We start from the raw sequence: 15,589 nt of genomic DNA on the forward strand, positions 1-15,589 counted from the left end.
AGCACGGGGACGAGGCATGGTGGCCCATCCATCACCCTCGTCCTGTGTAGATTTGAAATTTTCCATAAAGGAAACCTTTCTTGAATAACTTGCAAAACACAAACAGCAGCGACACTGTCACTGTCCTCATAAAGGAGAATCCTTGTTCACAGTCTAGGCCTTCCAAAATACCAGAGGAGGAAGGGAAGGGAGGCGGGCAGGGAGAGGATGGAAGGGGGAAGGACAGCCCACTGCCATCTTAACACTGCCCACAGCACCTCAGGAGGGAGAGCGAGGGAGCGAGCCGCCGCGAGGGGACAAGGGAGCGAACTCAACAAGTTATCAAGTCAGCACAGAAAACAGGCCGTGTCAGTATTAGATCATTAAATCAGCATCCTGGCAAAAAACTGAATTTCCAAACGTCCTGATGACAGCCAGATCAAACCCGCCAATACTTGACAGTAATAAATACAGTTATTTGGGAAGAAAAATAGGGAGTGACCTTACAGCTCCACTCAAATATGCCAAATAAGGAGAGCTTGAAGCAGTAGGAAATGGAAAAGAACAGCTAATATTTGGCAAGCTTCCTTTATGATCAACAAATTAAAATGTTAAGGAAGCAATTTGTTGAGAAAAGATATTTTTAAAAGGAGCTGAATCACGCAGGTTCAGCCTCGGGTACGGTCAACTGGTAATTTTAAATCATTTTTTAAAAGTTAATGTTTTCAGCCTCCAGAAATGGCATTTAAGACATCACTGAGTTAATCATGAACCCGCCTCCCTCCCGCGCAGGTGGGGGCGCCTGCTGTCTCCTGTCCCCAGCTCCCAGGGGGGCTGTGGCAGGCGCTTTCATGACAAGGGTGCACACAAAACCACAGCCTCCAGTCCAGCTCCAGCAGGGGCCACTGGCTGCTGGTGCTTTCCAATCACACCCACCTGACCTCCCCCTGAGGAGCTCCCTGCACTGACTTCTGCCCCACGGAGTCCAAGAGTGCTGGCCTTCAGCATGCATAAACGGGAAGCCGTTCTCAGGGCCAGAGTGCACTCTTGCCGGCCCACAACCCGCTACTCACTAAGAACCTACTGTCACCTGTGCTGAGAACAAAGTCCCCATCTGCAGGGCTCATGTGTTCAGTAGAGGGCAGGGGAGGAAGGAGCAGGTTGTGTAAACAGTGGGTCACCTGACAGTAAGTCATCTAAGAACAAATCAGGGAAGCAGAGAGAGGGAGCAGGAGGAGGTGCTACCTCATCCAGGTGGCCAGGGACACTCTGACAAGGGGCCATTTGAGTGGAGACCTGAAGGAAGTTAAGACCAACCAACACAAACCACAGTCCGGCTCTGGCAATGGAGTCCTCCCAAAGCCAGGCCCGCGACGCTGGTGGCTAGGTTGGGTCCACCTGCTTGATTACTGGTGGCTAGCTTTGCTATAACCTCGATGAATCTCGACACCACATTTATTTTTCATCAGGTTCCCTGGTGATGGGCCCTGCTCCTCAGGACAACTGAAATACAGTTGTTCAGCTGCAAAACACTCTTTGTTTCAATATTAAAACTGCACCAAGGGGGCTGGGGTTGTGGCTCAGCAGTAGAGCGCTTGCCTAGCAGTGCAAGGCACTAGGTTCGATCGAAGCACCATAAATAGATAGATACATAGATAGGTAGAACAATAAAGGCATTGTGTCCACCTACAACCAAAAAAAATATTTTTAAAAAAATATATATAGGGGCTGGGATTATGGCTCAGAGGTAGAGCACTGCAAGGCCCTGGGTTCGATCCTCTATATATATATATATACACACACACACATATGCTCAGTGGTAGAGAGCCTGCCTGCCTCGTGAGGCCCAGGGCTCCATCCCCAGCACCACACACACACACACACACACACACACACACACACACAGAGGCCCTGAGCCAAGTGCCTCGTTCCATGTGTTCTCAGCTTTACGCTGGCATGTCACACTGGGACCCTGGACATGGAATGCAACTCAAGATTGCACCACAGTACTGATGGCCCTCGGTGGCCATACAGGGCCTGGGCAGCTCTAAGACAGTGTTTAGCTCCTGCAAGAAGGGCCAGCATAAAGTGACCACCTGCCCGTGGAGGAAAAGGGTCCACAGGGATTGTCTTTTCCAAAGCTGGGAAGAAAAAACAGGTAGCAGCCCAGAGTGCGGCTCCACGGGGCCCCACCCCCACTACAAGTCAGCCATGGCCAAAGGCAGCTCCTTGCTGCGCCCAGCCAGAATGGAGAGGTCGCTCCCCTGTTGGGACCAGGAAAGTTACTATTGCCACCTGCAGAGTCAGACTCAGGGCCCCCATGGACCCACGGACACAGATGTCCCCTTAGCGTGTCTCATGGGGCCTAGGTGGATTCGTATCTTGGGAACTTGCACTGACCAGCGCTCATCTGTCTAGCTGACAGTGCTGCCCGTGTCCAGTGGGCGGCTGAATGCAGAACCCCCAACCAGGCACACTGGGAGCGAGGGGCCACACTCGACCCATCCACAGACATCCAGCAACAAAGGCAAACCCCACCTCACTGACAGACCAGGCGCCCCCTGGCCTGTGCCCTTGGGATGATGAAGCTGATCTCCACAAACCACCAGGAAGAACCGAGGGGGACTTGCAAAACACTCTCTCGCAATTATGTGACCCACTTGTGGGGCCAAGTCATTCAGAGCTCTCGACCTAGTGGGGCTGATGACCTCGACCCTGCCCAATAAGCTCTGCACCCTGCGCACCTATATTTATGGAAAGACAGTGCCCAAGTCTCAAGAGCCCGGCTTGCCGGCCCTTGGCTGGCTGGATCCATCCTCTCACCTCACCTGACTCAGATCTCGAGCTCTTTATTTAATTTAAAACAGCTGATTTCAGAGTAAGCCACCCTCACATTTCATGATCGGCCCCATCATCCCAAAAGCTACACGAGAGCAATGACAGGCCTTTCTGTGTTGACAACATCTTCTCTGCATTGACAGTGGATGAGAACTGTGCATGCTGACCCCTGGGGAAAGAGTGTTTCCTTTTATTTCTACAAATATTCCACAAATGTGGCATTTGTCAAATGCAATGTCTGTGACATGCATGGCCCTGTGGGAGGTGCTGGGTTCCAGAGTCAAGCAGAGGCACTGCTCAGAGAAGTGGGCCACCCGGAGAGGAGGACAGCCAGGACCCAGATGGCGTGACCTGAGGAGTAAGGGCAGGGACACAGGCAAGCCCACCATGACTGGGAGCTCAAAGTGGGCCGAGTTCACCTGCTGGGGAACCCAAAGGGCTTCATTCCCACAGAAGCAGGCCTGGGGATGGCGGGAGGGTGCCTCAGGGAGCAGGGAGGTGGGGGCCCGCCCAGTTGGGCAGTGGAGGTGCACATGGGAGAGCCAGGAGCTGGCAGCAAGCAGCGGAGCAGGCAGACGTGAGGACACAGCCACGAAGGGACCAGGAGTCACTGGCTCAGAAGGCAGTTCTGTCTAAGGAACTTGAATGACAAGGGATACCTGCCACCCCCGGGGGAGCTGGCGGGAAGTCTACACATGGCCAGCCACAGTGGTATGGCAGCACAGTGGCCACCAGGCAGCCGTGGCCATCGGAACTGGCCTAGTGTGGCAGCTCTCAAACACACTAACCCTGGAGGAAGCAGCCCTCCGGGCTGCAGGAAGCAGATTGCACTGCTGTCCATCCCAGCGGGCGCCACCCCCATGGTCTCCCAGCTACAGGGAGAGGAATTAGTCCACTCGTCATCATCCCACAAAGGCCACCTCACTCCCCACACCCTCCAGACTGCGCGGCCCAGGCCAGGAGCAAGACACGGCCTCAGAGGCGACTCAGCACACCACAGCAGGGAGCCCCCCTCCAGCGCCACGCCGGCAGACCTGGGCCACCTACAACACACAGGGGACAGGAGGACAGTCCAGGCTGAATGCTGCCGCCTCAGTAACGAAACACCCACAAACCCGGGAGGACTCTGCCCAGGGCTGCCTGTGCACCAGTGAGAGCCACTGTCCTCACCTGACCAGGCTCTCCCGCCCTAGCACTAGGAGACACACACTTAAGGCAGGGTCCTCATCTCAGGAGTCCCTGGCAGGCCACGCCACCAGGCCTGTGTGGAACTCAGTGATCCACGGCGGACAGGCGGGCCCGAGGGTCTGGAAGCCCTGCCGCAGGAAGGCAGAGCATCTGGCTGGGAGCAGGGCGGGGGCCCGAGGCCCGAGATCCACCCAGCACACCGAGAAGAGCGCTCCCCGACAGCAGGCCCCACTCTGGCAGGAAGCCAGAGGGCACGTGGTGGGCAAGGATTACAAGTAGAGGGAAGGGGACGAGCAGCAGGGAGAGGCACAGACCACAGCAGCGGGGCACACGGGAGCAGGGTCCATGTTCCGTCCTCGGGCACACGTGCAACTCGTGAGCAGAGACAGTGGGGGGCAGGTGGGGCTCGCCAACACGGCAGGCCTGGGTCTTGTCCCCAACACTAGCAGGGGAGGCCACTGCAGAGAGGGGAGGCGGCAAGAACATGAGAGGCATGACATCCTGGTCCAGCAGGCAAGGACGCAGCATCGACAGCTCGCGCTCGCGCTCGCCCTCGAAGCGCAGTACCCGGTGTGCCTCCTGCAGGACGCGGGACCCAAGGCTCAGGAGGGAGCCAGCCCCACTGCGCCACGGAGGCAGGATCTGCACCCAGGCCTCGGCCACCAAAGCCCACGCTACTGAAGACCATCTGCGACCACATGATCCTCAAGGTCAGTCTCAACAGATGGCTGCCAGGAGCCCCCAAAGGCTCACTTTGAAAGACAAAATGTATTTCCAATAAAACTGGAGCCACTGTAATAGCCTCATCGTGACTTCCAGGTTTTATGGGAGGTAGACACGCTCGATTTATCTTTGCTCCCTCCAAAAAGGACAGTGTGAGCTCACGGACAGAGCAACAAGGGCAGCCAGGCAGAAAGCCGGGGTCTCAGCCGGAAGCAGTGGAAAGTGCCTGCAGCCCTGACACAGAGGCCACCGGCTCCGCCCAGAGACAGCTGAGCAGAACCATCGGACAGACCCTGGCTCTGGAAGGGCAGCAGGTGGGTGAAACGCCAGGGCAGGCAGAAGACAGGGAGTCTCTAGGCCACAGAGAGAGCCCAGCTCCCACAGATGAGTGGTGACCGACAGGCCCCAGCACCCACACGGCAGGAGAACCCTGGCTCCAGGCTTCAGAAACACGAACAACAGAAGACTGCCACAGGCACTGTCACTTGGGAGACCCCCCAACGAGACACCAGGGTGACCACTTAGAGTGAGGTCACAGAACAACCTCAGTCCAACACACACGGGGCTCCCACACCAGCACGAGGTGTCTCGTCCTGGAGTGGGAATAGACGACGAAATGTCACCAGGCTCACAAGGAAGCCTGTGCCTGGGCCAGATCAAGGGGAGCTGAGCACCATGGAGATGGGCCAGACCCTTCCCACAACAGGAGACACGATCAGAAGTCTCGGCCGCTCACAGGGAATTGGAGACAGCCTGGGTGGAAAGCGGCTCCCCGGGTGGCACGTGAAAAGGGCATCCGCAGAGCTCACCACCAAGCGACTGGAGGGACGTGGGCATCTGTGGCAGAACTGCAGTGCTCCAGGCCCATGGCATGACAAACAGAAAACTAGGAACCGTGGTCGCCTGTCCTGGACGGGGGAGCGTGAGGGTGGACAGCAGTGCTGGTTCTGGGGACAGGGTGGGGTTTGTGGGTTCACTGTCACCGCCCGCTGCACCCAAGGTGGGGTGTGCGGCACTCTTGAATAATGCGTTCTGCAGAGATTTTACAAAGGAAAAATAAATAGGGAAAAAAACGAACGCAGGGAACAGGAGAAAACTGAGAACAAGTGGGGGCGGCAGAGCCAGCGAGGGGAGAGGTGCTGCCTCCACCGCAGGGCCCCTAGACGGGCCCCCAGACGGGCCCTGGGGAGAGAGGGACGCAGGCGCTAGGGCTGCAGGCGCAGGAGCGCTGGAAGGCAGAAGGAGCAGGAGCGGCTTCACTAGGATGGCGCCCACCCTCACGCATTTCTACATTTTAAGAGATTCACTCACGCTGCTGAGGCGGTCACGGGTGCGTTATGTAAAAATACACAGAAAAAGCCAGACACGGTGGTGTGGGCTTGTGATCCCAGCATCTGGGGAGGCTGAGGCAGGAGGATCCCAAGATCAAGGCCAGCCTCATCAACTTAGCAAGGTCCTGTCTCAAAATAAAAAAAGGGGGCTGAGATTGTGGCTCAGCAGTAGAGCGCTTGCCTGGCATAGGCAGGGCCCGCGTTCAATCCTCAGCACCACATTAAAAAAAAAAAAAAAAAAAAATCAAGGCATTGTGTTGTGTCCATCTACACCTAAAAAATATAATACATATTTTTTAAAATAAATAAATAAATAAATAAGGGCTGGGGATGTAGCTCAGTGGTTCAGCACCCCTTAGTTGAATCCCCAGTACCAAAAAAAGACAGTATGTAAAAAAGTACTGTTAATATTATTTTTAAACACTGGAGGTCTGAAAAATCTACTGGGCAACAAGAAACAGAGGAGAAGGGGGGGCCTGAGCCCTAAATCCTCATTCATGTCCCCCACCACAGAAAGAAGTGAACCCCTGGCCCTGACCAGCCAAGGAAGTGGCACAGACCAACTGCTCTGGGCAGTTCCTAAGGACAGAGAAATGGCCCAGGGCTGGCTCTTTTTTAACAATCTTATAACATTTTGATAAAAAAATGAAAAGATGTTTTGAAAGAAAGAAGGCATGCGAGAACAATGGCTACCTTTAGATAATTTTTATTTTAAAATGAAATACATTCTGAGCTGGGGCCGTAGCTCAGAGGCAGAGTGCATGCCTAGCATGTGGGAGGCACAGGGTTCGATCCTCAGCACCGCATAAAAAACTAAACGAAGGCACACTGTCCATCTACAACTATAAAAAAAATTTTTTTAAATGAAATACATTCACAAAAGATAGGATGCAGAACATTTCTTCCCTCCCCCTCCCCCCTTTTTCCCCTTGAACAATAAGGACTAATGGAAAACCATTAATTCCTGTCTCGCTCATCAGGACCTACTTTCTACTGGATGAACCTGGACCTGGTGAAGTGTCAGGTGGAGGAGGCTGCCTGGGGCAGCGGGACTAAAAACACAGCCAGGAGGCCCCGAATACCTGGCCAGCTGTGCCCTCTCCCTCCTGTAGTCCCAGACGCACCTGGGCGCACCTGCGCTGCAGGGAGCCACCACACCCTTACTGGAAAGTGAGTTCTGTTTTCCTTGAAATCAAAGATTTTTCACCAATGAACTTTCTCACTTTGCTTCTGAAATCCTCTCTGACCTTCCTTCTTCTATACAAGGATTTTTACCATTTCCTCCAAATACATGTTTGTCTTAAAGTCAGTTCAACATGTTTTTATATATTTTATGTGTTTGCAATTCAGGCGAAAGGGCTATTCCACATAAAATCATATGGCACAGGAGGGGCGAACTAATATTGGCCACTCTGTCCTTTCTCCAGACCCCAATTCAACCCCTTGAGAAGCACAGGCTGAGGACAGAACAGCCCAGACCTGCTACCAAACAAGAAACACCTACTTGGAAACCCTCTTCAGGATCTTGGCAAGGAAACAAAACTCAATGCTCAACATAAGAGTCACAGGTCCCATGGGCTGTCCAGCAACCCTGAGAGCATAAGCCCCGCCTCATCAGAGAAGGGCCTGGTGGGCATGCAGGTGGGCTGAACATTCTTGGTCTTGTACCTACTGTTTATATGCGAGGCGCCTAGAAACTGCCCTTCATAGTTATGCACACCCCACAAACGGGGCCTCCCTCTGCACAGAAGAGGTAAACTCTGAGCTAAATACAGCCCCAGAGGTGCCTGAGAGAAGGAGAAATACACACGATTGCTGTTCCCAAAGATTGCTATTCCCAGTCAACGTTATGAGTCAAGGTCCTCCGTCTCAAGAATGCTTTCACCGTCTGGATCTGAGAGGACTTCCACTTTGAAAGTCCTCTTTTGTGTAGGAAGTGTGTCTCCCAATATTAAAGCCATCAGATGCCAATGTTACGTGACTCACTGTTTCATCTGCCCACTGACCACTGGTGGAGGACGCCACTCACACCCAGGAAGCTTGGACATTAAAAACTCATTCTAAGCCGGGCGTGGTGGTGCACACTTATAATCCCAGCAGCTTGGGAGGCTGAGGCAGGAGGATTGTAAACTCAAGGACAGCCTCAGCAACTGAGGCCCTATGCAAATTAAAATTAGCAAGAGCGGGTCTCAGGGAGGAAAAAAAAAATTAAAAGGGCCGGGGATGTGGCTCAGTGGTGTAGTGCCCCCAGCCAGGTCCAATCCCCAGTACCAAACCCCATTCTACAAATCGAGTTGGCTCACACGAAGGCAGATTTTTTTAATCGTATAAGGGAAAAAAATAAATACCTGGGGAAAAGCACAAAAGAAATAATAATACTGAGCAGCAGCACATCAGTGGGCACCCGGTGACCCAGCATTGACGTGGGCTGACATCTGCGACCGGGTCGTGGCCGATGCTGTCTTTTATCATGAGGCAGTCTCTGCTGGGGAGCCACCAAGGCCACAGTACTTGACTTTTTCATTTTGAGACTAAAACGAAACAAAACCCTGAGGACGGTCTATCAGACACAGCCCTGAGCTGAGTCTCGCTGATTCCTCCATGAAGCATGAATCACTCTGAGGGGTGATTTGGGCACATCACCACTCAGAGCAGGTGGTGATGTGCCGAAAGACACACAGCTAACAAATGGGGGAGAGGAAAGATCCAAACACCAGCAACCCTACCAGGTGGGGGGAGGGGGTCCTGAGGGGACCCGGGCATGCCCACAGGCAGGCCACCTGGAAGGCCAGCCTTCTCAGGCCCTGGGAACCGCCATCTCTGGGTAACAGTGTCTCAAGGACCCACACAATAATGGGAGCAGAGGGTCCCCACAGTTAGTCACCTGTGATCTTGGCCTCGACACTGCTACCATCTGCACCAGAACTCAAGAGCTGCAGAGCCCGGCACCCCGCCCGCCCTCCTCAACCCGTGCTGGAGAAACCCCCTCCACCAGACGAGCCTGGCCCACCCCTCTGCAGTGCTTCTAGCCCCTCCTGCTGCCAAGCTGGTGACTGGTCCTAATGGCTGCTGCCCCTGGGCCTGCTTCCAGTCTGCTGTTTAATGTGCCAGCAGATAATCGATACTATGAGAACTGTGTGTAAAAAGGAGCTGGTTTAAAGCAAGCTGGGCAGAGGGCTGGGAACCTCCCTGTCGGGCACAGGCTGGGTACAGGGCCCTCTCCAGCGTTGGGGTTCGGGAAGCTCAGCCTGGAAGAACAGGGAGGAGTCCTCCACTGGAGTACAAGGTCAACAGAGTCAACCAGGCCTTTCAAAACACCTAGACCAGGGCTTATCAAACTTCAGCGTGACTATGAGTCACCTGCCCATCTCATAAAAATGTGGATTCTGACTCAGTAGGTCTGGGGCAGGCTCTGAGAGTCTACATTCCTAATAAGCTCCCAGTGATGCCTATGTTGCTGGTTAATGGATCCTTTTGAGTAGCAGGGTCTAGATCAGAGCAGTGTGTCCAGGAGAACTGCCACACATGCCCCACAAGACATCTTAAATGTTCTGGCAGCCAGTCCTGGGCCCATCCAACCAGCTCCTGTACTCACCACACCTTGACCCCCACACCACAGAGGAGAACCATCAGACCTCAGCCAGGAAGTCAAGCAGAATTGTGGCTGGACCCAGTATTTTGGGTGAATACAAACAGCACAGTGAACCCCTAATTACACATCTCCCAGTCCCACAGATTACCATCCCACTGTGTTCAAGAACAAAGCTAAAGTTAAAACAGAGCACAGAGCCAGGAGGGCCAACACCTGTGCAGCGAGAGTCCTAAAAAGAAGGGAGCGGAAGAAAAGGGAGAAAATATTTGGAGAGATAAAAGTAAGAGAATTCTCTAGGGAAAAATAAGACATCAGAATGAAAGGGTCCACAGAGCACCAGTAAGATGGGTAAGGGAGGAAAATCCACAGTTGGATTGGACATTTAAGTACAAAAGGACACAAAGGAAAATGAAGCCACCTACCAGAACCAAGCAAGAGTCCCGCTGTCAACTGAGTCTCAACTACACCCCTCTCAGCAAAAGGAAAATAAGGATAACTTCAGGGTTTCTTGCCTGGTGTTTTATACCCAGCTGAACTGTCTTTGAAATGTGCAGGTGGAACAAGTATATTCTCAGACTTTGAAGTCTCAGGCAACTTTTATCAGAAAAAAATTTCTTTAAATGTAGTATTATTACAAATACTCTAGCAAGGAAGAGAAAAATCATACTAAAGGTTCAAAATTACATATAGTGAGAAATACCTTGGGAAAGTTTGATATTGTTTTAGTAAGCCCAAAGAGAGAACAGTAAGATCAAATATACAGACAATACATTTTAAAAATTCTAATTTTTAATAATACATTTTAAACTTTCTAACCCAGTGGTTCTGGTGAGCTGCCGTGCAGTCACCTCCTGCAGAAGAAGTGAACACAGATCACTGGCTCCATCCCCACCAGTGGGGGGGTTTCGGATTTGATTCCAGGAAAAGCTGATTCTGCTTACCATGGAGCACCTCTCTCAACGGTGCCACTGTCAGAAAATGCCACTGTCAGAAATCTCTGTGACCCCAAGGAGGTAGGGAGGGGGGGTACTCAATACTTAAGTTGGTAGAAGGAGAGATGTTTTAAGCTTTAGAAACATTGTAGCCCCTACACCAGGTAACTGCAACAAATGACTTAGAAATCAACTCTATTCTAAGGGGCACAGCAGGGGATGCAGGCTGGGGGGTGGCTCAGTGGTGGAGTATGGAAGGCTGAATCCCAAGGGGAGCAGAGAACAAAAGGAAACCAATTTACAGGGAAAACCAAACACATGAATGAGCGTGAATAACATCCAGAGTAATCCAGATTCTGAATTCCAAAAGAATAAAGTTCACTCAATTTTAAATTCAACACAGGAAAACTCAACTCAAAAAAGCATCACAAGAAAAGATTAAAAAGAAACGGTAGGGGCGGGGGTTGTGGCTCAGTGGTAGAGCACTTGCCTAGCACGTCAGAGGCACTGGGTTCAAGCCTCAGCACCACATAAAAATAAATAAATTAAATAAAGGTATTGGGTCCATATACAACTAAGAATATATTTTTAAATGGTCAAAACAAAATAAAATGGCAAAAGTCCTAATATAAATCACAATTACCATAAATGTGCAGCAGTTAAAATTCACTAATCAGACACTCAGGCTAGGTTTAAAAAACAAGCTCTTGCCTCCTCTGACTGCAACAGACACACTCATAGCAAAAGGACATGGAGAGATTGGAAACAGAGCAAGAGAAAAATGTCGTATTGGACAAACAGAAACCAAAAGCAAAAGGAAAAAAAAGGATCGTTTTAGCATCAAAACCCAGAGAATTTAAGGTGAAAACACCTTGTGGATTAAAAAAGGGGTCCATATTACACAAGAAAAACAAACGATAAATCAGGAAGATGAAAGATTGTGATCATACATGCAAGCTTAGCTTAATATAATGTATCAACTGCCAACAGTGCAGGGAAAAAAATATCAGAGGCATGGAAGAACTAAGGAACAGGAATATACTGTGTCTGCTAAATGAACTGTACGTATCCTAAGAACATATTACATAAGTATACTATAGATATAAGCATTCTCCACCCAAACTAAAAACGCATCCTACTTGAGCACATGGAAATAGGTTCATAAAAATCTACCATGTACAATGCACCAAAAGGGTTTCACATATTCCAAAGAACCAAGGTCACAAGGACTATGTTCTCTGACCATATGTAACAAAATCAGGTCAATAACCTAAGAGAAGCCATTAAAGAAACATGTTAAGAATCCAAAAAAATATGTACTATTAAACAATCTTAGGTCAAAGGGAAAATTACAGAATGAATATAAAATTACAAATCGAAGAAAAATGAAAGCATTACTCAAAATTTATGGAACACAGCTCAAGTAATACTTAGAGGAAACTTTAGGGCTTTGAATACATTTATCAGAAAACAAGAAAGAATTCAAACTGAAAAGGCTGAGCATTCAAAAAACAAAACAAAACAAAAAAAGTAACATCCTGTAATCCCATTACACCTGTAATCCCAGGGGCTAGGGAGGCTGGAGCAAGAGGACCATGAGTTCAAAGCCAGCCTCAGCAACTTAGCAAGGCCCTAAGACAGCTGAGGGACAGCCTGTTTCTAAATAAAATATAAAAAAGGGCTGGGGATGTGGCTCAGTGATAAAGCCCATGGGTTTAATCCCCAGCACAAAAACAAAAAGAAGTGTTAGGGAAAGAGAATAAATTGAGACAAGTGAGATAAAGGTTAAGAAACCAGCCACATTAAAAAAAAAAAAAAAAGAACTAGATAAAACTGTTTTTTAATGACTAGTACTATAAACAAAACCGCATACACAAACCAAAAGAAAAAGAAAAGTTGACACAAATTCTGAAACAGAGAATATGGGGAGAAATAGAGCTACAACAGATTTACCAAAATAAACATTATAAAAATGTTATGAACCACACAATCAATTTTAAAACCTAGATGAAACTGATACAATTCTAGAGAATTACAAAATATCAAAATTGGTACAATAGAGAACTTGAACAGAACAAAGCAAAGCAAAATGTCAAGGCTTCCCACCCCACTCTCCAGAGCCCTAGGGTTTCACAAATGAACAGGATCAGGTTTAAGAAGTGATTCCTTGCGGAAGAGAGCAGGGCGGCCCATTCCATGAGAGCAGCAGAACCCAATTCCTACTGGACAGAAAGGAAGACAGAGTTCAGTTCCACTTAATAACACATCTGAAAACAGTAAATCAAATCCAACCATACCTTAAACACATGCGAGGAGGAGCTGTTTACCCCAGAAAGCAACAGACGCCTCAACCCAGATCATCACTGCCTTCACCACAAGCGTGGACTAGGGTAAAAATCACAGGGGTGTGAGCAGATTGCACAAAAATTATTTACTAAAGGTCAAAATTCTATTTACGATGAAAACTCTCCAAAAGCTGGGGGAAAGGTAAGAAGGTAGTTCCTTCACTGGGTTGAAACTTTTACCAAAAATGACACATTCCTTTTAAGAGCAGGGAAGAGAAGGGTGACGGGTGTCACCATGGCCCTGCGACCCAGCACAAGGCCCTGGCCCACAAGCCCGCCTTTCTAGGCTATGGTCTCCAGAGAAGAGGCAGCAGAACCAAGTCAGCCAATAAAAATGTCAGCAGCCATTTGCCAGTGTCAAAAATCAATAACAAAAAAACAATCATTTTCTTTTTATCACAATAATTGATTAAAAATTAAGAAACAGTAAGACCCTGTCCACAACACTATAAGAACTGTAAAGAACCAGGAGTTAATCTAATAAAGAATGTACACAACCTTAATGGAGAAAGAAGCCCTAAAAAATAGAAAAATATCTTTGTTCACGGATGGAACAACTTAGTTATTAACTCTCCCCAAATTAAACTGTATATTTATTGTAATGTAGGAATTCCTGCAGAACTCAGACAGCCAGTAGAAATGTGCATGAAAGAATAAGGAACAATGCTGGACTGAGAGAAAGAAGAGCAAGGAGGAAATTCACCACTCAGAAACCCCGACAGGGTAAAGTCAAAACAAACCAGGGTGGGAGAGCAGGAGGAGGACCCCAGGAGTACACTGTGCTGATCTGGGGGAGCCCCTTCTAGGGCTGTGTGCTGGAAGCCTGGTTCCCCAGTGTGGCAGGGGGTGGGACCTCTAAGAGGAGCCTAGCAGGAGCTCCTTAGGTTTGCTGGGGTCCCTGCCCTGGGAGAGGGCTAAGTACTTCTCTGGGACCCTAATTAGCTCCATGGGAGAAAGCACCACGTGATCTCTCCCTCTCACAGGATCCCACCTTGATATCATCCACAACAGGTGACATAGCCAAAGAGGGCCCTTGCCAGAACCAGCACCATGCTGTCTGGATTCTACGTTATCAAAACTGTAAGTAAACTTCTTCTGATAAATTACCTGGTCTCACATATTTTATTTTAGTAATAGAAAATGGACTGACACATATACCCACACACATGAGGACTTGGAGTAGAGGCAGCCTCCCAGATCAGGCAGAAGACAGGGAGAAATCAACGCCGACACAGATTAAAGATCTAAACACGAAAGACAAAATCTATGTGGCTACGAAATATGAATCCTTTGCACTCAAGTGGGAAAACACTTTTCAAACAAAACGGAAATAACCCAAAAGCATGAGGGTAAAAAAATTTGTAGATCTGACTTCATCAAAATTAAGTTTCCCTATTTACTGAAGGGCCGGGAGGTGGTGTCCGCAGGAGGGAAAGCCAGTGGCACAGCGTGCAGAGGCTGGAGGACACCTCCAAATCCACAAAGACAGCAGTGCGTTAAGAAGAAGCGGGAAGGTGGAGGACCAGGCAGCCTACAAATGGGAGATCTGAAAAGCTAACCAGTGTACAACGAGGATTCCAAGTGTAAGCCTTCCCAGGGATCAGCGGGAAGAGAGCCTCAACCCTGAAGTGCCACTTTAAAACCATCAGGCTGGGGAAGCCTCTACCCAGCGCTGGGGAAAACGGAGAGAGCTCAGGCGCTGCTCACTCGCAGAGTGGAGCCACCATGGGGCAGCAAACTGGCGGCCTTGGTGAAACAAGCACCCTAGCCCTGACCCAGGGTCCGCTCCCGGCTGGCAGTCCAGATGCAAAAGCTAAGTGTAAGGAGGTCCACCCCAGCTCTGCAAGGAAGTGGGGGTCAGCACCACCGCGGGGCCAAGCCCAAAGAAATGGGCATGCAAACTAGTGCCACCACTGAAATGGGCCCCTCCCAAAATTCCCCTTCTGAAGCCCCAGTTTCCAGGGCGAAGGTACTTGGAAGTGGAGCGTTTGGAAGGGGACCAGGGTCATAGGAGGTTGTGACAGTGAGATTCACACAATGGGACCAGTGTCCTTAGGAGAAGACACACCAGAGAGCTGGCATGCGCTCTCTGCCAGCACGTAAGGACACAGGGAAAGGGGATCCACCTGCAAGACAGGAAAAGGGCCCTCTCCAGGAACCAAACTGGCCAGCACCTCAACTTTGGACTTCTAGCCACCAGAACTGTGAGGTGTTGGTTACTTAAGCCTGCAGGCAGTGGCACTGTGGTATGGTTCCCAGATGGACTAACACAGGTGGATTCTTGAGATGGAGTCCAGTGCAGCCATCATGAGTAGCAAAGGAAACCCACAGGGATCTCAAACAGATGTGAAAAAATAAGTTGCAGCTGGGAGTGGGGGTGCACACCTGTAATCCCAGAGGTTGGTAGGCTGAGGCAGGAGGATCACAAGTTCAAGTCCAGGTTCAGTAACTCAGCAAGGCTCTCAGCAATTCAGCAAGACCCTTTCTCAAAATTTAAAAATCAATAAATAAAAAGGGCTGAGGTTCTGACTCCATGCTTAAGCATATCTGGGTTCAATCCCTGGTGCCAAAAAATAAATAAAATAAAATGAACAGAAAAGAAAAAGATTTATAGCACAAAAACCATACCTAAGAATCAAAACTACCAGGCTGGCATTGTGG

General features: G+C 49.7%; 1 protein-coding gene across 8 annotated transcripts in view; it reads right to left on the bottom strand.

The window, feature by feature from the left end:
* Cux1 (cut like homeobox 1) overlaps positions 1 to 15,589 on the bottom strand; it is a 317,234-nt gene that overhangs the window by 286,927 nt on the left and 14,718 nt on the right. The window lies entirely within an intron of this gene.

The sequence above is a fragment of the Urocitellus parryii genome, chromosome 9 (assembly GCF_045843805.1).
Source record: "Urocitellus parryii isolate mUroPar1 chromosome 9, mUroPar1.hap1, whole genome shotgun sequence".
NCBI classification, from domain to species: domain Eukaryota; kingdom Metazoa; phylum Chordata; class Mammalia; order Rodentia; family Sciuridae; genus Urocitellus; species Urocitellus parryii.